This window comes from Lissotriton vulgaris, chromosome 1_2, assembly GCF_964263255.1.
Source record: "Lissotriton vulgaris chromosome 1_2, aLisVul1.2, whole genome shotgun sequence".
In the NCBI taxonomy this organism is placed as follows: domain Eukaryota; kingdom Metazoa; phylum Chordata; class Amphibia; order Caudata; family Salamandridae; genus Lissotriton; species Lissotriton vulgaris.
The window spans coordinates 214,880,174-214,904,690 of NC_141686.1; the positions used below are offsets into that span (position 1 = coordinate 214,880,174).

Here is a 24,517-nt window from a genome sequence, read left to right on the forward strand (position 1 = left end):
GAAAGCAATTATGCACTTAAAATTGCAAAATTAGTCAAATTTATTACATTTCATAAAATTATGATATAAAAATTCATGATAGGTTTTTGTTAGATAAAAAATTGGAAATATCTCTTTGCATAGAAATAAAACAGTATGATCAACAATTCATAAAATACAAATCAATATAGAAAGGAGACGGTTTTCTTCGACACGTTTCGACACAGGAGTGTATTCATCAGGAAAGTACCATATACGATAATGAATCTATAATGTAATATGAAATGTATTAAAGATGATGTCGAACGTTGGTCAAGGAATAAATGAATGGCGACCAGCAAGATATTAGTGTAATACTAGAACTGGACGAAGTCCGGCCCTAGGTAGAAATATGTAGCTGTGTTCATGAGAATAAATATGAAGAATAGATACAGACTCTTTATATAATGTCCGAAACTGTATAGACGACCACGATGTGGTGGCGTTTAGGGATAAATCAAACGGCAACAGTCGTTTGGAACCGGGTCGAGGTTCTTAAATCAAAACGCTACAGGTAACCTGAGCTGTTATGATTGCAATTGGCATTCTGATACACCCAACCGGGGCGGCGCAGTTTGGATGGCGACGTGCTCGCAGGGGAAATAGAACTTTAAATGGTGGAACGTGCCGGATAAAATGGGCAGGTTTTCGTAACTTCGTGAGGGGCTAGAAGAGCCTCCTGAGTTCTATCGCGGACTTCTATATAGACCGGCAGCAACGGCTCTGAGGCAAAGTTAACAGACTAAGGGTATCCCTGGGCTGGTGGCCAAGGGGAAGCACTGTAGGGCATAGTCCCTATTATCCAGGCATGAGGAATACCTCATGGTGTACTTCAGGACTGGGTGGTGCCACTGTCAGTATTGGGAGGGCTTTGGGCCAATCCTTAGTAAGGTGCCAGTTCTCAGACCAGGGCCAAGTGCCCACTCTATGAGAAGGACCAGCACCAGATCTTAATGGCACCCGTTCATCAGCTAACAGGTCGCATGACAATCCAGGGACACACTATGCAGCAGGGAGCTGCTCCCCGACTGCTTTCTGCTGTCTAAATCTTTTCTTCTGGATGGTACGATTGCTTTCTGTAGGCCACATCCTCCCAACCCATTCGGAGGAGCTCCAGGCTCAGGCTAATAGATTCACTGTATCTGCAGGATAACACATGCTGGAAAAGTTTGGCATTGCATTCCGCCACGTGAAGCCTGTATGCCTCTGGCACCTGCATGCCATTCAGTTCCAAAAGGAAGCACGTAGGTAGAGGGTACGGGCCATGCTGAAGGACGCACAGTGGCCACTGCCTTTGTTGTATTCATTGCACAAGTCTGGCTCTACTTTGAAGCCAACTCTTGGCTAGTCCTAGAAACGCGGATCAACTGGGTTGAATTTTTGCAGCTTAACCTAGGTGTACTCTGGGGAATAGGATCAACGAGGGGTCATCTGTGCCACAGCAATACTTAAGCACACATCCATCCCAGCAACTCGTTCCAAGATAACGGTAGAAATCCTCTTCTCGATGGGGGGGAAGAGGTTAAAAAGTAAAGAAATAGAAAAAAAATCAATTTTTTTACCTTTGGTATAATCGCGGCACCCGTGCTTTACTTTTAATGGTATAAATAAAGCGCGGGTGCCGCGATTATACCAAAAGTAAGAAATAGATGTTTTTTTCTATTTCTTTACCTTTGGTATAATCGCTGCACCCGCGCTTTACTTATAACATTAAAAGTAAAGCACGGATGCCACGCTTATACCAAAAGTAAAAAAAAACAAGCCCTAGTTTCGGCCCATGTGACGGCCTATTGGTGTCTATTACACGCACCAAGCGCGTAATAGACACCAAACAGTGAAGTAGTGTGGCTCACTGGTTAGAGGCGGCAGATCCGAGAGCAGAGGACGGCCCGGGACCAGGGTTCGATTCCCGGCGCGGCAGGTTTCTGGACCAGGGTCAACGGACTCGATAATTCTCTCGCCTCAGTGCCCACTCTGATCAGCGATCACACTCGGCAACTCTGGGTATTAGCTTGCCTCATCTTCACTAATAGCCCCACCAGACCACCGGGGATGCCTGGTCTCACCCTGGAGATACCCATTAAGGGACCATCTCTCAGGGAAGCCAGGAAGGGTTTTGCAGTGGTCGAAGCGCCTTGGGACCCTCCGGGTAAGTAGTGCGCTATATAAATGCCTATACATTACAATACAATAGGCCGTGGGCAGAGCAATGCGCCCACCTTTGGCCAATAGCATGCAGTCTTTCATTAAAACACGCACGCTAAGGCCAATAGGGTAGCTGAAAAGGAAATGCACACGCAAGAGCGTGTGCGATTCCTAGGTCAGCTCAGATTCCCTGTTTTTCCCTCACTAAATGTCTCACGCTGCGCAATGCACCGCTAGGCGTGAGACCTAAAATTCTATAACAACAACATCAGACAGACAGACAGACGTGTGAGTACTTGAATTTGCAGCAGTGCGGGCTCTCTGTGTTTTATTGTAGCAGTACTCACAGGTGAGTGTTGCAGCCAAAAAGGTGAATTTGCTTGACTTTTCATCTGCATTGAAGCTCGGGCTTGAACGCCACTGTGCTCTAAGGCAGTCACGTGTTCAAGGAGAGGCGGGAAATAAGTAACCATGGCTGGCTCCCCACTCAAGCAAGGAATCGAAACTGAAGGCATTTCAATGACGTGTTTGATCCATGAATATCAACCAACCGTTCAAGATGTCGAATAATAGCTGAACCAATAAAATGCGGAGGGTAAAACGTCATATTTGCTGCAGGCAAAGGGGTCTGTGTACTGTTTTGGCGCCTTTTTCCAAGAGCAGCTGTGCTGTCAGCATCTCTCTTCACAGTCCCAGAGAGGTCTCCAAGGTTCGCTCCCCGCTCATCTCCGCCTCAACACGGCTCCGATTCCAGCTCTGATCAAGGTATGGGTGATTGATTCCTCTGGCAGAGCAACAGCTGCGACAAACTTTTCTTTCTTTAAAAAAAATTCAGTCCGACTTCCACTGACGGTCGTCAGTTCTCCGGAAGTCGTCTGGACTCCGGTCCCCTTCTAGGACCGGGGGAAGGGGGGTGAGGGGGGGGGGGGGGGGGTCGGGGAGTGAATGTGCGAGGCTCCTCTCATACAACGTTAAATGCCATCAGAAAAAGTGCTGTTACTTTACTGTTGCTGAAGCGATTTAGCAAGAGGCCAGCATAGCTGCCGAGTTCTCCGAGTCCCCTATGAGTGACCTTTGCAGGGTCAATGTGTGCTTCGGTGTGACTTTCCATTGCCTTATATATGATACATTGAGTGACACTTTATCACCAGTTAAGACCAAGCAGTGAAATCTATGAAAACGAGATGAATATACAAAAACATATTTTTTGCATAAAGAGATGGTTTCATTGAAATAGTCGCACCACCCCTAGAGTGCGTTAATGCAGCTAGTGGCGTAAAACATGATTGTGCCTTTGGTCAGACAACAATTCGTCATTACAGCTGGGGTTTTAAAAAAAACAGCGCGAAGGGAATACACGGGCGGGTAGGATCCAGGTGCGCGGCGCTGGCCCAGAGGTGTGAGGTCTGCCTCACTCCCGGTCGCTGCAGGCTGTTTCGGTGACCGCCACAGACCCAGTGCTGCGAGAGTGCGCTGCAGCCAGGGCACAAGTCCAAAAAAAAGAAGTCGGAGGACTAACCTAGTTAATCAGTATGCAAGTGGCATAGCAGTGCGTGGCATCGCAGCGTGTGACATCACGGCGCATGCCATCACAGGAAGTGCTATCAGATCTCAAGCCCTCACATATATGTTTAGCAGGTGTATCATGAGTACATTTGAGCACATTTCAAGTATACTTGCAAACCCTCCTGATTTAGGTAGAAGAGTCACACTTTTGTAGCTACATATAAAACGAAGTAATAATACTTTTATTTGATTTATAAAAAAATCATAAAAGGGTGGAGCTTACCACCATTTAGTCAATATTTACATGGGTGTTTCAGAGACAGGTGCAACTGGCAGACAGTACATGGCAGCTCAGCATTGGCCATGTTTGAGAAAAGGTTGATAGCTTTCTATCCCTGTTTTCAGTAGTGCTTGGCTGGTGAAGATGGCAACTCAGGGGCTGGGCAGGTAGTACTATATATGGGTTCCAAGGAAGAAAAGCTTGGGGAGGTGTCAGCTCAGCAACAAAGTATGAGTTGGCTGTGTGTCAAAAGCAGCCTGCAGGTGAGCTGCCAATGCAATGTGTAGAAGCGCACTTGGCCTTAAATGGCGACCGTGCGACGCAGGTGAGTGTGACCCACTTGTGGGACACCCCCGCGCCGCACGGCCACCAGCTGCTGCGTGTGCCCCTTGCCTGCCCTCTGCCTCGCTGCTGCCTCGTCTGCCGGCTGCCGGCTGCCGCCGCTGCGGTTGTTTTTGCCCTTGTTTTGACGTTATTTTGTGCCTGCTTGGTTTAACTCTCTTTTTTTCCCTTGTTTTATCGTTTATTTGTGCCTGTTTTGTTGTAATTTCATTTTCCCCGTGTTTGCTTTCCTTCCTTGTTGTCCGCCTACCTCGCCGCCCTCCGCCCTCCCTTCCCGCCACCGCCGCTTGTCCCCGCCCCTTTTTTGTCTTCTGTAACCCTCCCCGCTCCCGCCTCCCAGCTGCTCCGCCCACCCGCGCACTTGGCCTTAAATGGCGACCGTGCGACGCAGGTGAGTGTGACCCACTTGTGGGACACCCCCGCACCGCACGGCCACCAGCTGCTGCGTGTGCCCCTTGCCTGCCCTCTGCCTCGCTGCTGCCTCGTCTGCCGGCTGCCGGCTGCCGGCGCTGCGGTTGTTTTTGCCCTTGTTTTGACGTTATTTTGTGCCTGCTTGGTTTAACTCTCTTTTTTTCCCTTGTTTTATCGTTTATTTGTGCCTGTTTTGTTGTAATTTCATTTTCCCCGTGTTTGCTTTCCTTCCTTGTTGTCCGCCTACCTCGCCGCCCTCCGCCCTCCCTTCCCGCCACCGCCGCTTGTCCCCGCCCCTTTTTTGTCTTCTGTAACCCTCCCCGCTCCCGCCTCCCAGCTGCTCCGCCCACCCGCGCACTTCGCCTTAAATGGCGACCGTGTGAACGCGCAGCGGTCACGCGCAGCGGGCGCGCCGATTGTGCGCCGAAGGCGCGCCAAAGGTAAGCCCGTCTGCGCCCGTCCGCGCCTGGACCGCGCCCAGCGCCAGGACCCCTGGACCTCGAAGACCTCTACCTACCCGCCTGACGTACTCAGCCGACACCCTCATCGCTCTCAACACCGGCCGACTCCCAGAATGCCACCAAGCCACACCACGACGCACCCACAGACCTTTCAGCTGCCACGCCTGCAAGTTCTCCTGCATCCGGACCAGCCCCGCACCAGCACCCGCCAAGTCGAACACCAGCAGCACCCACCTCAAGTGCATCCTGCTCAACACCCGCTCCGTCCACAGACACGCCATCGAACTCTGGAACCTCCTAGACGCCACAGCCCCTGACGTTGCCTTCCTCACGGAGACCTGGATGAACGCCTCTTCAGCTCCCGACATCGCCATCGCTATCCCAGAGGGCTACAAGATCGTCCGGAGGGACCGAAACGCCAACCAGATGGGAGGAGGCATCGCCATCATCCACAGGAACACCATCCGTCTCACGACCAGCACCGACAACACCCTGACCAGCGCCGAACACCTGCATTTCCAGATCCACACCAACCCGAACACCACCCTCAGAGGCACCCTGATCTACCGACCCCCTGGACCACGCACGCAATTCAGCGAGGACATCGCCGACTTCGTCAGCCCGCATGCCCTCCCCTCCGCTGACTACATCCTCCTGGGAGACCTCAACTTCCATCTAGAGAACAACAACGACCGCAACACCAGCACCCTGCTCGACAACCTCGCCAACCTGGGACTCAAGCAACTGGTGTCCACCCCCACCCACCTCGCCGGACACACACTCGACGCCGTCTTCTCATCCAGCACAGACATCGACTTCAGCCACGCCACAGAGCTTCAATGGACGGACCACAGCTGCGTCCACTTCACCTTCAAGAGAACGACGACCCACCATCACCAGCAACAGGCCGCCCGCAGAAGCTGGAACAAGATCACAGCAGACCAGCTCGCCACCTCCCTGAGCCAGCACCCTCCTGCCAGCTCAGCGAACCCCAGCCAGGCCGCCGACAACCTCACGAAGTGGATCAGCAACTGCGCGGACGAACTCGCCCCGCTGAGGACCCCGCCTAGCAGACCCGGCAGCAAGAAGGCCCCATGGTGCACCGACGAACTCAAGAGCTCCAAGAAGAACTGCCGAGCCCTCGAGAAAGTCTGGAAAAGGGAACTGACACCGGACAACAGGACCTCCTACAAACTTGCCACCCGGAAACACCACCAGCTGATCCGCGCCGCCAAGAAAACAGCATTCAAGGACCGGTTGGACAACAACGCACACAACTGCAAGGAACTCTTCAACATTGTGAAAGAGCTTTCCAACCCCAGCGCAGGAAACAACGACATCACCCCATCGCAAGACCTCTGCAACTCCCTCCCCTCATACTTCCACAACAAGATCACGGACATACACAGCAGCTTCAACAACCAACCAACGCACACCATGACCGACCAACCACCCCCCCCCACCACCACCCTCCACGCCTGGACCCCAAACAGCACCGAAGACACCATCCGCACGATGAACTCCATCCACTCCGGATCACCGACCGACCCCTGCCCTCACCACGTCTTCAACAAGGCCGACGCTGTCATCGCACCCCACCTGCGAGACATCATCAACACATCCTTCGACACCACCATCTTCCCTGAGAGCTGGAAACACGCCGAACTCAGCGCTCTACTCAAGAAACCAACAGCGGACCCCAACGACCTCAAGAATTACCGCCCCATCTCGCTTCTCCCGTTTCCAGCCAAAGTCATCGAGAAGACCGTCAACAAGCAGATGGCCGCCTTCCTCGAGACGAACGGATCCCTCGACCCCTCACAGTCCGGCTTCCGAGCCAATCACAGCACCGAGACCGCCCTCATCGCCGCCACCGATGACATCCGAGCCCTGATGGACAATGGAGAAACAGCGGCCCTCATCCTCCTAGACCTCTCCGCGGCATTCGACACGGTCTGCCACCGCACCCTAGTACGGCGCCTCAGCAACATCGGAATCCAGGACAAGGCGCTGGAATGGATCATCTCCTTCCTCGACGGAAGAACACAGAGAGTCCGCCTACCACCGTACAAGTCAGAGGCCTCCGAAGTCATCTGCGGCGTCCCCCAAGGATCATCCCTGAGCCCCACCCTCTTCAACGTCTACATGAGCCCCCTCGCGGCCATCGTACGCAAACACAACCTCAGCATAATCTCCTACGCCGACGACACCCAGCTGATCCTCTCCCTGACCAACGACCCCGCCGCCGCCAGAGCCAACCTGCACGAAGGGATGAAAGAGGTAGCCGAGTGGATGACGACCAGCCGCCTGAAACTGAACTCGGACAAGACAGAGGTCCTCATCCTGGGCTCCTCACCCTCCGCCTGGGACGACTCCTGGTGGCCTCCCGCCCTGGGCACCGCACCCAAACCGACAGACCATGCACGAAACCTGGGCCTCATCCTGGACTCCTCCCTCTCCATGACCAGGCAAGTCAACAACGTCTCCTCGGCGTGCTTCAACATCCTACGCATGCTACGGAAGATCTTCTGGTGGATCCCCACAGAGACCAGGAAGACCGTCACCCAGGCCTCGTCACCCGACTGGACTACGGTAACGCCCTCTACGCCGGTACCACCGCCAAGCTCCAGAAGAGACTCCAGCGGATCCAAAACGCCTCAGCCAGACTCATCCTCGACATCCCACGATCCAGCCACATCTCCGGACATCTGAGAGACCTTCACTGGCTCCCGTCAACAAGAGAATCACCTTCCGCCTCCTCACCCACGCACACAAAGCCCTACACGACCAAGGCCCGAGCTACCTCAACAGCCGAGTCAACTTCTACGCTCCCAAACGCCACCTCCGATCAGCCAACCACGCCCTCGCCGCCGTCCCCCGCATCCGAAGAGCGACTACAGGAGGAAGGTCCTTCTCCTACCTGGCCGCCAAGACCTGGAACTCCCTCCCGACCGACCTGCGCCTGACCCAAGACCACCTCTCCTTCAGGAAGAAGCTGAAGACCTGGTTGTTCGAGCAGTAGCGGCACAACCCCCCCCCCCCCCCCCCCCCCCAGCGCCTTGAGACCCTACGGGTATGTAGCGCGCTCTATAAGTGTCACTGATTGATTGATTGATAGAAGTCAGGTGTGGACTCCAGCAGGTCACTGAGGCAATGGGTGGGCCAGGTACGTCCATCTCCAGGTGATGGGCAGTGAGTGCAGACAGGCTTCTGCTCTTTCCTGGTTTCACCTTCGTCAGCTACCAACTTCACTTTAATGCTCAGAGAAGTCTTTCCTCTAGTAACATCATCGCAGCACGAGCAGAGTCTTGTGATGAGTAGCATGGTGTGGTGATGCAGTGGGCCAATGCATCCACTGCAGGGATCTGTGTTCGATCTCACGGTCACCAATTTAATCTACGACCAGTACACTCAGCCTTTCACAGTACTGAGGTTGATAAAACTGTACCACTGAGTTGAGTACAGTGGTGGATCCAGCTGGATCGAGGATCTTCAACATTCTTCGCATGCTCAAAAAAACATTTCGCTGGATCCCCACCGAAACTAGAAAAACGGTCACCCACGCACTGGTTACGAGCCACCTGGACTACGGAAACACACTATACGCCGGTACCACCGCAAAACTCCAGAAAAAACTCCAACGCATCCAGAACGCTTCAGCCAGGCTCATACTACACATCTCGTGTAAAGAACACATCTCTGGTCACCTGAAAAACCTCCACTGGCTCCCCGTAAATAAGAGGATTACCTTCCGCCTCCTAACCCACGCACACAAAGCACTTTACGAACTTGGACCCGAATGCCTCAACACACGACTGTCCTTCTACACCCCCTCCCGTCAACTACGATCCTCCAACCAAGCCCTTGCCACTGTACCTCTCATCAACAAAACCACCATGGGAGGTAGATCCTTCTCCTACCTGGCAGCTAAAACCTGGAACTCACTTCCCACTCACCTTCGCCTTAGTCAGAACCACCTAGCATTCAGAAAACAACTCAAAACTTGGATATTCGACAAGTAATTCCCCACCCTTCCTCTAGCGCCTTGAGACCCTATGGGTATGTAGCGCGCTATATAAATCTCTTGACTTGACTTGACTTGTTATTGTGCTGGATCTGGGATCCAGACTGACCCCACTGCAATATTCTGAATTTGTTCTGGTAAAACTTGCTAATGCTTCAGCAGCGTTTGCAGGTTGTCTGCTTTCCATTCACAGGAGCAATCCCCTGTAGGTTAGGGAGGTTTCTTATTTTCACGTCCAGCATGGCCCATCAGAAAGGCCTCACTCAGAGAGACATCACCTCTTCTTTTATTGCCATCTCATCATGGTTGGGAGCTATCTGGAGCCTGACACCTACATGCCAGTGCAATGGAGGGATCTAAAGGTGCACAGTTTGTTATCACCTCACAAATGCTTAAGAGAAACCATCATTTGGAGACCGGTTGTTAACTTTGTTCAACCCCTCTATGTCAGCCACATGCATAAATATATATTTTTTTAATGTAATTTCTTTTGTAGAGCTATTTGTCCCAGTGTAGGGAGTCGGAGAGATTTACATCACACGTATATATTGTACGCAGAGAATGATTCATTCAACAGGTGTAAATCAATATATTGGAATTTACATAAAACAATGAGAGCTACAAGGTGTAGTAGTCAGATAGCTTCTATATTGGTTGGCACTAGACGTAAGAGTATTTGGTCTGGAGAAACAGCCAACTTTAAACAATACACAGTCGTTGGGGTTGCCTGTATTAATGAGACTTTATCACTACACAAAGAACCCTTTTTTAGCAATCTCAGAATAAAGAAAGACAGATTTAAAAAACACATTTCTAAATCCATGCTTTGTACTGAGCATGCAACTTCTTGATGCTGGTTCATAGCTCATTGTGCAGCAGTGGAAGGATTATATCTAGAAGCACTAGATTTATGCTATTCGGTGGCGGCTGCATTTTCCTCATATACATGGATTTATCACATTTGCCATTTAATCCATCATTCACTGCATAATCTGCAGATTTTACCCCCAAAAATAGTTTTTAACTTGATTGGTTCAAAAGTTACTAAAAATATGGAAAGACGTGTTGCTGCACATTGGAGGGCTCATCACAAAGTCTGACTGCACATCTCTCAGTTGTTTTACTGCGGTATTTTGTTGTTAAGAAAATGCTAATAAGGTGAAACATTCGCCCAGACAGTTTTACAATGTTTAAAATTGAGAAAACAATGAAGCTGTACTATAACAAAATGCACCACATTATGCAACATAATTTGCCTTTTCTTGTCGCATAATTTGGTCCTTTCCTGATGCATGAATCCAGTGGTCCTGATTATAACTGATGCACTGCAAAGAAATAAAAGGACGCCCATGACAAAAGAAGTAACTCACTGAGCTATCTACATACACTGTATCCCTGATCTGCAAGCTACACATTCTTTGCAGCAGGCACACTAACCACATGTGCTAACTTATGATGAGTCAAAATTGCGACTCGAAAGGCCACAGATCTCTCCAGAAATGACATTTCACTCTGAAAAACTGGGAATCTGCTAGTAAATTAAACAATACTATTAAGGCTGGCTAGTCTGAGGTAAAAATTGCCACAACAATCGACCTTCCAGAGAGGCCTCTCAACCTGCCCCCCCCCCCCCGTCCCTAACTATTACCTAAACGCGATAGCCTGGGAGGAGCGGGTCACATGAAAACATTGCTTTAGTTCTAGGCAAGCTGGCCCCAAGTGGGCCGAGGTGAGAATGGCCCAACGGGACCAAAACCTCTTAGCTAGACATTTGAATAGAATCCCCTCCCCCCACTCACCCATGGGCTGAACGTGAAACCCCAGTGGGGTCCGGGTCAGAGAAAGGACACAGCTTCTGGGCTGGGCCAGCCACATGGAGGAAGGAGGGTGAGGAGAAATGGTGCAAAGACCGCAGCATCACCTGGCCTCTTAGCATCTTTACAATGCTCCTTCCCCCCTTTTCAAAGCCTCAATGTAGCAGCTGGTGGAGGAGAGGCAGTGGAAGTACTCTGCTGAAAGCAGTCGCTAACATCGCTATCACCTATTATCAACCCTGGCGTAGCGACAAGAAAATTTGCTCTAAGCGCGAATATCGCTGAAAACTAACGCCTGCTCAGACCATTTTTTAGCCTGTATATCCAATGGGAGGTGGATATTCAGGCTAAGTCCCTATTAGCGATAATGCCTGAATATCGCTGGATTTCCAGCGATATTCACGCATTTAGCTGCTGTCGCCGGATATTTTATCGCTTTGCGTTGCTACTAGCACGTTATCTCTGCGATAAAATCCGGCGATGAGTGGCGATACTTTTTTTTTCGCTAAGCTTATTTAGCGATAAATATTGCTAGTTGTTGATAATATTCCCCTATGTGTCTCGAGCCCACCTGCTTCTGCCAGCCCCATATGACAATGGTCTGGGCAGGAAGACATGGCTGTAGTTCTGGGAGGGGGAGCAGGGCACTGTGGACAGCTGGCAGAGGCATTTAAAAAACACAGCCCTCAGCAGTCACTCTGGCATCGGCCCATGCATGATTGCCCGCTTTGCCAATCCGGCCCTGTTCATGAGCCTTCTGACGGTCCCCACTCAATGACCTCATGTGCCAAGAATGAAAGACAAAGCACTAAGCTTTGAAGTAAAATTGAGAGAAAAAGAAAAACCCATTAATTAGCTGAATTTCAGAATTTGAAAACTGAAAACCTGGGATCCATAAAAATGTTTCCGCTTGAGCAGACTGTGTGATCCTGGGAAAATCTTTTATGTCACTTAGCCTCCTTTTTCATCAGTGTGATATATGAGAGCACCTTCAAATATGTGAGTTTATGGTTTCTGCGGTACTAAAACCTATTATGTGTAAAGACTCGGAGAAAATACTCAAGGAAGGGGAGTCAGAGGGAGGAAAAAGCTAAGGCTCACCCCTAAGGGGCACAGTTAGGTCCCACGAAATGAACCACGTGTTTGGAATAAATACGTGGGTATTACTGCATGCACTAATAGATTGCAGCATTTATTTAATTTAATTAAAACAACTTATCACAGAGCTAAGGAGTGGCGAACACAGGGCTGGTCCCTGTGTAGTCCCGAAGAAGTGCTTGGGGTATGCACGAAATATGTTGACAGGAGTTGAGAGGTACACCTTAACACATTACGTTTAGGGGCTCCTATTCATCCACCCCATTTTTAATATTACCACCTAGAGGCAAGAATAAAGTCTATTAAAAACCTACTGGGCAGGTATTTTTTAACACATCACTTAGTCCACTCCACTATCACATCTGCACCACACATAGTCATTTGTAAGTGCTCCTACGTAATTCGCAAGTCGCAGCACGCCCCAGCCCGTAGAGGACTGGGATGGCCCCAATGATGAAGCATGTCACCAAGGGGCAACCCTGGTGAGTGAGGGGACACCTAGAAAAAGAGCAATTTCTCCTTTTCTATCTACTATACCTTCCAGAGCAACCCCATTGAGTGTTGTGAATAGATTTATAGTGACCAGCAAGGCTCTCAGGTATCTGGCAACAGAGACCTTATGTTGAATAAAGACTCGGAGAACTCATGAATTAGTGAATTTTTGGCTGTATTTTTATCTGCCTACATTTATCATGCATTTTTGATATGGTGCTTTTAACTTAACAGTCTTTTTATTCCTTTTTAGGTCTCGCCTGCGTTGGGGATTTTAGAAAAGGGCTTTAAGCCTCGCCCCTCATTTCTATTGGCTGGCGACAACGTTTATGCTAAACGGTGGCCTGCCATTGGAAATTAGGGTTTTTTGTGGAAGCCCTTTCACCTCCGATCCGACTGGTTCGCCTGCTTTGCTGCTGTCGCAAAGCACTTTCTTATCTTTGTGGGGCCATGTGTTTCTAATTAGAAACACATGTCCCCATAAAGACAAAAGATCAATGTTGTTTCTTTTTGCCAGCATTGCAGCTTGCTCCTCATTGATACCCCCACCCCTGGGTGCATGCTGAACTTTCTGCATTAGCAGCAACACAGGCACCATTTGCTTAATATTTAAGAAGGCACCCGCATTACTTGCTGACCTTGCCAATGCTTGTATAAGGGATTTCAATTTGCAGCTTCTTTGGCCAGATTTCTGTTGCTTGTTTATTCCAGGGAGCTGTTTCTCTACGTTCCAATGTTTTGTACTCTCCCAGAACTTTTCTGAACCTACTCCTCTGAGTTGTCCCCAAACGAAATTCAGAATGCGTGGTGAAAAGTCCCAGCATCTAGACAAGATGAGCGAGCTTGTGTACTTGATAGGGGAGAGTCTGTGGCACTAAGCTGAACGGAGGAGTACGTTTAATGACTAAATAGGAAGGTTAAGCGCAAGGGGAAGATGGGCAATTGTAATGCGCACAGTTCGCACTTAGTATGGCTTCACAGCGCTTTTGGGTAGTCCTTTGAATGAGTGTGCAAACGTTTACACCAGATTCTGTTTTGCGGGAATGCAGTGCCTAGGACGAGTATGTCGCTGTTAATGGAAGTTACACAAATCACTGGGAAATGCGCCTCCTTTTTAATTTTTTTTACTGGTTAATGAGATCACTACAGATGTCTGTGTGTGTGTAATCCTGGTTGGCGCAGTGGTGGGTTGTGAATTGTGTAGTTAAATTGCCAGAAGGTCCCAGTTCGTCACAGAAAGTACTGAGAATATGTCAATCATTATTTTAAAATTGTATTTCACACAGTATGATAGGCTGTAGCACAATTTAAAAAGGATAGCCTTTAATGCAAAAAAGTGCTTTCAAAATATAGGTTTTAGTAGTGCGCAATCATACAGTGTTAGGTACTTACATACACATACAGTGTGAGGTACTTACATATACATACAGAGTGAGGTAATTACATACACATACAGAGTGAGGTACGTACATAGTTTGATACTGGCGAACATACAGGGTGAGGTACTTACACAGGGGTGTGGAAATATTTCAAAAATCTACTTGGCCTGGGGACAAAATGTTACATAACTCTACTTGTCCTGGGAAGGTAACTGCTTGCCCCACCTACTCCATAAATCACTATGGTAGGTCTGCACGGAGAGACCCTGCACTGCAATCAGTGCAACATACCTTGCAATATATATTTCAAGTGCAAGTCCAATTATGCAATGCATGGTCATACACTCTTAAAGGCAACTGTTGTTCTCGCTGGCTGTACAGCATGTGTGCAGATGGGTCTGTGTGCACTGCACCCATTTAGCAGATATTTAGCATGTAACACATTTTCATATTTAGAGAAATAGTACCTAAAGGCAGAGGGCAGACTGCATTTCTTGAAGTGTTTTTGGCACAGTCTAGACTGTGTCGAAATATGAACCTGTAGGACAGAAGGGTGTTCTCTATCATTGGGCCAACTGCTGTCCAGCTTCAAAAATCCTCAGATGTGATGCGCTGATATGCGGGTGTATGGGAATAACTGCACTTCTTGGCAGAGCTTATGAACGGTTCATGGGGCAGCAAAATCACGTAGCAGATACACTATGATTCACTGAGGCAGTATCCACAAGTACAAATACACAAGAGGCAGGTGTGATGTGATTATATTATTGAGCACTCACTGCTACATCTCCACATTCTTCTCCCACACAAAGAGCATATGCAGAACTGGGAGTAGCTGTACAGGGTTCTCTCTTGGTTAGTAATGGCTGCAGCAGAGTAAGCTTCCCTAACATGAAGAAGAGCAGATCAGCAATGGATGTTCAAGTTTGTCTACTTCAGATATGAAGGACATGTAGCAGTCACACAGCTGAAAAGCAAGTGTTAGTCTCACAGCGAAGGGGAGGAGTGTTAAGTTTAAAAGACAGTAAATCTAGAAGTGGAGGTCTGAGCATCGAGACAGGGACTAGTGAGTAACCGCAACCACTCAGCATTTCATGTCACACCCATGGCTGCAAGTCCTGAATACTGTATTCAGAGGGCAGTGGGAGTGCAGCGGTGGTAGCAGGCACAGTGTACAAGGCTGGAGAAGGTGCTGTCTGCTCAGTGGTTGCAGTGCATTAAAACAAAGTATGGGCTCTGTGATGCTGAACGTAATGGGGGAGGCAGGGTGAGTGAGTCTCGGGGCAGGGTGAAAGCAGTGGCTGAAAAAAACAAATTTTTTTTTTGGTCTTTCACCTTAAGTTAACTACATGTATAATAATGGACAGTTTTAATTGAAATGAAAGTTATGTTGATCAGTGGGAAATGCGGTATCAGACATTATGAAACCTCTATTAGTTCATGCACTGACAAAACCATGAACATTTAGCACAACAGGCAGGAATCTATGACAGACCAGCCTAGACACAGGCACCCACATAAGCAGATTGCATTTGTATCCCTATGCATGGGTGACTATGCAAGTTTCACTGCAGACTTCTGAGGCTAGCCATAGGCAGCTGTCTTGCAGGCCACTGAACTCCACCAGAGACCACGCCAAAGAGCTGGGTCAGCCCTTGAGTACCTGGGGTAGAGGTGGAGGCTGCGAGATGCCTGCCCACTGGGTTTCTGCTGAAAAAGGTTCTGGTCACCGGAGGTGGAAGGGGTGGGTTCTGCTCACATGCAATGAAACAGCTCTGTATCCACAGGGGCCTGTCTTGGAAGCTTTTATGCCATCTAGTAGTGACACTGAACCAGTTACAATGTGGGGTAGGACCCCGAAAACCCCCAAAAATCATTTCTGTAGTCAGAATAAAAAATAATGTGGAGGGGCAAGTGCAGGCATCGAGAGGGATTTTGGGCTGGGCATGAGGTTCAGGGGTGGCAATAGGGGGTAGAACAGGCTAAACATTCTTCATGTACCTCTAACGTAACCAAGCATTGAGGGCTCTTTGCCTAAATAGAGCTTAAGAAAATCTGATCACATCACAGGCAAACTGTGACACTTTCTGATTACAGCCTCCATTACCGATAGAAGGACAGTTAAGGAGGTCGAAAGTCTGCTGCAGTGATATGTTTGTAACCTATGTGCCATAGATAGCTAGATATGAGTATGGTAGTTTGGTGGGCTTTTGGACCTGCTACCACATACAAGGTAAAGAGACACCTGCAGCACCCCTGCTCTGATCCCACTGTGTTAGATCCACAGGCTGAATGAGAGAGACAGAGTGTGAGAGAGAGAGACAGAGTGTGAGAGAGAGAGACAGAGTGTGAGAGAGAGACAGAGTGTGAGAGAGACCGACACAGTGTGAGAGAGACGGACACAGTGTGAGAGAGACGGACACAGTGTGAGAGAGACGGACACAGTGTGAGAGAGAGCGACACAGTGTGAGAGAGAGAGACAGAGTGTGAGAGAGAGAGACAGAGTGTGAGAGAGAGAGACAGAGTGTGAGAGAGAGAGACAGAGTAGAGAGAGACAGAGTGTGAGAGAGAGAGACAGAGTGTGAGAGAGAGAGACAGAGTGTGAGAGAGAGAGACAGAGTGTGAGAGAGAGAGACAGAGTGTGAGAGACAGAGACAGTGTGAGAGAGAGAGACAGAGTGTGTGAGAGAGAGACAGAGTGTGAGAGAGAGACAGAGTGTTAGAGAGAGACAGAGTGTTAGAGAGAGACAGAGTGTGAGAGAGAGACAGAGTGTGAGAGAGAGACAGAGTGTGAGAGAGAGACAGAGTGTGAGAGAGAGACAGAGTGTGAGAGAGAGACAGAGTGTGTGAGAGAGAGAGACAGAGTGTGAGACACAGAAAGAGAGTGAGACACAGACAGAGTGTGAGAGAGAGACAGAGTGTGTGTGAGAGAGAGACAGAGTGTGTGTGAGAGAGAGACAGAGTGTGTGAGAGAGAGAGACAGAGTGTGAGAGAGAGAGACAGAGTGTGAGAGAGAGAGACAGAGTGTGAGAGAGAGAGACAGAGTGTGAGAGAGAGAGACAGAGTGTGAGAGAGAGAGAGACAGAGTGTGAGAGAGAGAGAGACAGAGTGTGAGAGAGAGACAGAGTGTGAGACACAGAAAGAGAGTGAGACACAGAAAGAGTGTGAGACACAGAAAGAGAGTGAGACACACACAGAGAGACACTAGTGAGCGTGTATTAGTGCAAGGAAGTGTGGAGTTGTTGGTATCTTTATTGCATGTTTAGTAGTTGATATAGTCTAACTTAACTCCCAGGAAAGATTAGAGACATTTTTATAACAGCAGGAACATGCTAACATGAGGTACTTTAGCAAAAAACGAATTGTGTGCGTGGAGTCTGTGAAGAGGTTGCGAGGACTATAGTTAGTCAGGCATTACTGGGTTGTGCACTCATGTGCAGTTCGTGTTGATATTTTTCAGTTAGTTTATGACACACACAGTCTGAGAAGCAGGTAGCAAGAGAGAGGGTCGTTTTAGAGCAGAATATAACTGAGGTGTGCAGGTTACAAGACTGAAAGGAGGTTTAGTGGTTTTGGGGCAGAGGGCCTTGTAGAGGTGTGCTACTTAGTGTCCTAGTATTTTAAGGTTGGTGGTGTATTGTATGAGTGATGGTGTTAGACCGTTGAGGTTTGCCTTCCTTACTGCTACCTTGATCTTCAGAAAGTTGTACAGTTCTATGCTCTCTAGGTTGTGTTCTTCCTTAAGGGTGTCAAATGTTAAGTTTGTGCCTTGTTTCTGTAGGTTGCTGGCAGTGGAGATGCCGTGTCTGTACCATGAATGCATGTTCAGAGTCTTATCCCTGTATTTTATTGTGGGGTTGTGCCAAATGGACTCGAATTGGTTTTTTTTTGTGCTTGTACCCATTAGTTTATCAACACTTAGGAGCGCTGTTTTTGTGTTCCTTAGGACGGGGTTGTCTTTGATTGCTGGGTGTCGGGTAGCGTAGAGAAGGGCGATGGGGTTCATCCCTTTTAGTAGTCCTCGCTCAAGTGTCAGCCACGCCGGGGTATATTCCGGTCTCAGGGTGAGCCAGTGGAGCCCCTGTCTGGCTATGCACGCTTTTTGGAATGTTTTGAAGTTTGTTATATTAAGACCGCCTAGGTCTTTCGACAGTCTGAGCTTATGTAGGCTTATTCTGGGCTTTTTCCCCCTCCACAGAAAGTTATTCAGCATTTTGTCTAGTCTCTTATGGAAGTCCTATGTGTTTATCAGTGGCAGCATGTTCAGCATGTAATTTACCATTGGTGTGAGCATCATTTTGATCGCTTCCACTCTCCCCCACCATGTGGTGAATTTGGGAGACCATCCTTCTACTCTATCCTTTATTTTCTGTAGAATGGCTTGCTCATTGTGTTCTAGTGTGGATCTTAGGTCTCTCTTGAAGAGGAGGCCTAAGTATTTGATAGGTTTCTGTTGCCAGGTAAGGCCGGATGAGCCTAACACCGTTTTTGTGGTATGGACGTTCAGCGGTTTGCACTCGGATTTGTCCCTGTTTAATTTGTATCCCGAGGCCTGGGCATATTGTTCTATCGTTTCCATCAGCGCATGGATTGATCTCTCTGGGTCTTCGGTGATTATTAGCACGTCGTCTGCATATGCCGCTAACTTAAAAGTTTCTCCCTCTACTGGTATCCCTGCTATGTCTGTGTTTGTTCTGATCATGTTTAGGAGTGGTGCTATCGTTTTTTGGGGCACACTAGCGGGTAGGGTGCTAAGTGAGGACGAGAGATCCGAGCTATGGAGATCCACTTCCAGGAAAAAGGTTACGGCAGCTCTAAACCAGACCAAATTCTGGCTCATACATAGGCATACTGGACACCCGCCCGCCTAGCATCCATGGGAATCCGCGACAGCGACTCCTGCTGGAATTGCAACAAAGGGAAGGGAGACCTTGCACACCTACTCTTCCGTTGCTCCAAGGTTAGGAAATTCTGGAACACAATTGAAACACTAATAAACGATATCACAGGGGTCTCCATGCACCTAGACTTCCACAGCCTGGCACTGGGTTTCACATCCCCCTCAATCGCTACTATAGAGGACCGCAACCTTGTCGACCTACTACTGACAGCGGCAGTCAAAACATTTCTGAACAATTGGAAAGACACAGGGAAAGCCACGCCTAAAGCATGGCTCAATTGGGTCACCTTCCTACGAGGGGCTGACAATATCACAGCGACACACTCACCCAAAACACACAGGCAGTCGAATATGTGGGAGTCCCTAGACAATTACCTATCGTCGCACAAACCCCCATAGGCGGTGCAGCTAGACACAGAGCCTATAGACGCAGTGCACCTTGCCTGTTTCTGTGCACACACCAGGAATGAAACCTGCAACGCTCCTTTCTTCTTCATCCTCTTCTTCTTCTCTCTCTCTCTCTATCTTCCGGGGCGTGGGACCAAGGATGACAACCAAGCCAGACAAAGGGACAGAGGACCCCAACGACAAGTAGAACTCAAAAGATTGGCAATCGGACTAACTCCAATAAGACTGGAAGCTGGAAGGTGCAAGAAATATTTTAGATGGGGCTTTGGGGAGTAAGAGATGGTGCTGAGGCGCTTGGAGCACGTGGCTGCACGAAGCACTCACAATCCAAGCAATTGTTTAATAATGTTGTTACACAAGCACATGTTCTGAAAAATAGCAGGAAAGAGAGCATGTAACATGGGCGCATGAGAGAAAAATAAGGCAAAACTAATACTGTTATCTCGTGTCACATTGTGTTCAATGTGAAGTGCCCACCAATTAATGAGTGTTTGCGATAGGTGACTGATTCTGGACACTGGAATTTCAACATCTCTTCGTCTTTACATATATTATGCAACAGCACACAGCAGCTCACTGTTCACCACCTCAGTTCTCCTCCGGGCAAAAATTAGACGACTTCAATCAGGCACTTTGCAGGAAATAGATAGCAGCTTCTGTCGCACTCTTATAAAGGAATTTAATACAAATCACATTTCTGCCAACCACTTTTAAAATCCACCGGCTTTCACAGGCAATACGCGGTAAAACAAACATATTGCTTGTGTGCTCTAATGCTATTGTGTGGTGATACGGAGCTCGTGAATGTTGATTTTTACCACGGGCAAGAAGATGTAATGTCTATTTTGTCCCACGGACAAGTAGCCATTAAATCGCGTACATGATACAGGCTGTGGACACTCTGGGTCTCACAGCCAATCAGATTGGCTGGCTGCGAGCTGCAGACGCTTTTGAGGCCTCTGATTGGCTAGCAGCCCATGACTGGGCTCTAGCCAGTGATTGGCTGAGGAACTGAAACTTCAGTCGCAACAAGCGGCAATCTCAGCAATCGGGTGTCTTGGTTCCTCAAGATCAATGGGGTGGACGTGTAGAAACGTGCGGAAGCTGTCCCCATTTTAACAAAAGAGGATAGCACAAATATCTCGCTGATGGTGGTGCGACCTGAAACGGGGTGAGGAGGCAGAGGGGCATTAATGTTACCAGGCCAATGACAAGTGAGCTTGTGGCATAAGGGGCGTAGGAATATAGTTAACTTTATTCTCGGTGCTTGCGAAGTGAAGAGGTAATGCAAACATCCTGCTGAGAGCTCAGCGAATTTCAGTAAAAATAACTGCATTACCGAGTGCCCAGTTCAGATTCCACAATAGAAAACAGAGCGCTCTAACTTGGGGTTTGGAGCGGACTGTTTTTAAGTGGAGCTCAGCTATGCAGTGACGCATATTCTACTAAATGTGGCGTTAAAGAATTGTACTGGGGCATAAACATTAAAAATTCACGAGCTACGTATCACCACACAATAGCATTAGAGCACACAAGCAATATGTTTGTTTTACCGCGTATTGCCTGTGAAAGCCGGTGGATTTTAAAAGTGGTTGGCAGAAATGTGATTTGTATTAAATTCCTTTATAAGAGTGTGACAGAAGCTGCTATCTATTTCCTGCAAAGTGCCTGATTGAAATCGTCTAATTTTTGCCCGGATGAGAACTGAGGTGGTGAACAGTGAGCTGCTGTGTGCTGTTGCATAATATATGTAAAGACGAAGAGATGTTGAAATTCCAGTGTCCAGAATCAGTCACCTATCTCAAACAGTCATTAATTGGTGGGCGCTTCACATTGAACAGTCAGTCAGTCAAAAGTACTTCATTCGGTTCATAGCAAAAACCATAAAAGTATACAAACATCAGAAGTCAAGCCAAGGTAAAATACAATATTAAGATCATCAATTCATATATTGCACCAGCCTATTAAAAAAAAAATACAAATACTATTTTAAAATCAGACTAAGCAAAACATTCCAGTCAAATTCCAAAGATCTGCTATTTACAACTAGTCCATTTAATTATTTTACCTAGTCTCATAGCTATTGTTAAAAAATTTGCCACATTAAAAATTTCCCAGATGTTAGGTAGCAGCTGAAGATACATAAGGGCCGGTTTAACTTGTTTGAACCCTTTATCTTTAATTAGGGGTACAATGAACTTTTTCCGTATCAAAGAAAAATATTTACAGAAAAACATAAAACGTACATTGTTCATAATAGAGAAACCGTCACAAGGACAGATCTCCAAATCTATCACCTTGGACCAACCTGGACGTTCGGTAAGAAGGAGATGGAATTTGTTCAACCTGAACTTAGTCAACAGAAATTTATGGTTCGCATTATTGACTATTCTCAAATATAGTTCAGTGTCTGCAGAGTTGACTAAAAGCTGATGAGCCCTCACAGTCGGTTTAGTCAACTCCTTCTCCTCCCTGTCCAAACCCTTATTAAGCCTTAATGTATCTTTTACCAATTTCAGGTCTCCCTTAACTAATTTAAAAGGCTGATCAAACAGTTCCGGGCGACCTAATATGTCGGCTAATTTTTTGACATATTTCAGCCATGTGATGGAATGGCTATACTCAAGGGCTAAACAGTCCCTCAAAACCTCATGATTTAAATCCAGTTCTGGGTTTAACCATACTGCAATCCACTTTAAAAGCGGTCCCAAAGCTATGCGGTCTTCCAGATAATCAACCCGAGTTCCTGATGGACAATATAACCAGGGGTTGATTGAGGCACTGATAGTATAGTTTTCAAGAACTTATCCTCAGCGACCTGTAACAACTTTGCATCTTTGAAGCCCCATAAATCTGCTCCATACATGGCTAAAGAAACACATTTGGCGTCATAAACTTTCAGGATGGCCTCCAATGGCTTCACCCCTAATTTGCGGGAAAAATCAAGAACTGCCAACATTAATCTCGCAAAGACATTACGTTTGGCGGCCAATTGGGGCGACCATGAAGAACTGTCATAAAAAATGACCCCTAGTTATGGAAATCCTGTTACCCTGGACAACACATTCCCCTCACAATTCAAGGTTTTCAGTTTTTTACCCTTGCTGCCCACCGCCATTACATGGGATTTAGAAAAGTTTACGCTAAGGTCCAGTGCTTTCATAAAATCATAAAATGAGTTTCAAAGGCGTTGTAACCCTACTGGTGTGCGGGCTAAGAGAGCGGCGTCATCTGCATAAAGCAGAGCCGGTATAGTGAATTTGCCTGCCCTAGGTATATCCTTACAAGCCTCCCCCAGCACAACGCCCAAATCATTAATATAGAGGGTCAAAAGTAGGGGGGCTAAAATACAACCCTGCCTGACCCCATTCGTAATCCCTATCTTTCCTGTGCAGTTGCCCTGACGATCGTATCTGACTGTGGCCGTGAGGTCCCTATGCAGATCTGCTAGGAAATGCACAATATTATCTTATATACCAAGCTTTAGGAGCAAACCCCATAATTTGGACCTGTTCACTCGGTCGAAGGCCGAGGACAGGTCCATGAATGCTATATATAGAGTGCTCCTTTTAGCAATTGTGTATTTCCCAATTAATATTTGGAGATTGAGGCTTTGGTCTATCGTGCCTCGCCCTTTCCTAAACTGGAATTGGAGGGCTGAGAGGGTATTTGTTTCTTCCAATTTGCCTATTAGTCTGCTTAGGATCACTCGGCCTAGGACTTTCACTGCAGAATCAATGAGAGAGATCGGATGATAATTAATGGGATCACCTCTATTACCTTTTTTAAAAATCGGTACAATGACTGATTCAGACCAGGTTGCTGGAATACCGGAGTTACTAACTCTGTTTAAAACATTGGTTAAAACTTTAGACCAGGTCTTGACGTCTGACTTAAAGAGGTCTGCAGGAACTCCATCGGGACCTGGGGCCTTATTACTAGTCATTTTCCAGATGGCATCTGATACCTCTACCTCTATCTCTGTGACTGATAAAGTATATGTGTGTACGGCAGGGGTGCGCAGAACCTCACCTCCTGCATTTACCCCTTCATACACTGTCTTAAAATGGGAGAGCCATTGTTGTTCCTGAATGCCACAGTCCAATTGGTTGTTACACGGATCATGGAAGTAAGGTTTTTTAACAACAGCCCAAAATTTGGCACTGTTCTTTAGCATATCAATGGAGGTTAATTCATCCCAGGCAGCTTCCCTAATTTCTCGTCTCCTCCCTTCCACTGCACTTTTATACGTTTTCCTTAAAGAGGCTACAAGGGACCTATCAATTGGTTTACTTTTCAGAGCAGTCCTTAATTTTTGATTGGCTAGTGAGCAATTATGATCAAACCAGCCAATCCCCCCTTGATCCTTCGCTTTGCCTGGTCGCTTAAGATCCGCTGCTACCTGGGTACACATTTTTAGAAATGCGTCCAGAACCTCCCTATCCCCAGCTTCGTGTCCATACATTTCAACATCTCTGTGCCTCTACTTATAAAAAGATAATTTAAGAAATCCTCCGGAAGAACCCTGCCCCATCTGATCCTGCGCACCTGATCTGTTGGACGAATGTCATACTTATCGACCCTATTTTGGCTTTTCTCAGGTATTTTAATAAGGTCTATAATGCTGAGTCACTGGGTTATGGTCACTAAAATGTGACCGGGCCACAGAGTAACCACTAATATTGTTCCCCAGCGAAAGACTAATAAAGATGTAATCAATATTTGAGCGGCTGCCATTATTATCGAAAGTTGGTATCTCCTCATCTTCCCTCTGCGGTAACATCAGCCCATAGTTCGCCAAGATGTTCTCAAGGATTACTCCTTGAGCTGTGTGCTCAAAGTGAGTATCACCTTGATTAAGGGGGCTTAATTGGTCTGATGATAAACATTTATCTGGGCACCCATGGATATTAAAATCTCCCAGCAGTATGACCAGACATTGATTTTTACTAGCCTCATTATACTTAGACAAAAAAAGATCCAAGGTGACCAGGTGATCAGTCGGAGTAGCTCTATCATAGGAATTATAAAAATTAACGATTAAAATGTTGCATTCCCCTTTGCAGGCGATTTGAACTGCCAAGCAGTAGGTAGAACCTGTTACTATCTGAGTATGGGTGCCGGGGATAGAGGCCGCAATCAAAGTAACTAGCCCCCCTTCGCCCTCCCCATGGTAGATGCTACAGCAGGAAGAAAGTATGATGAATAACCGTCTATGCTAAGGGTGTTCCCTGTGCCCC

The 24,517-nt window shown here is 47.6% G+C and overlaps 1 protein-coding gene across 1 annotated transcript in view; it reads left to right on the forward strand.

Annotated features, from left to right (window-relative positions):
• Positions 1-2,794: 2,794 nt before the first annotated feature.
• Positions 2,795-24,517, forward strand: part of LOC147735028 (uncharacterized) — a 50,223-nt gene continuing 28,500 nt past the window's right edge. The window contains exon 1 of the mRNA XM_086953123.1: positions 2,795-2,928. The gene's annotated coding sequence lies outside the window, so the exon portion shown is untranslated. The remainder of the gene's footprint in view (positions 2,929-24,517) is intronic.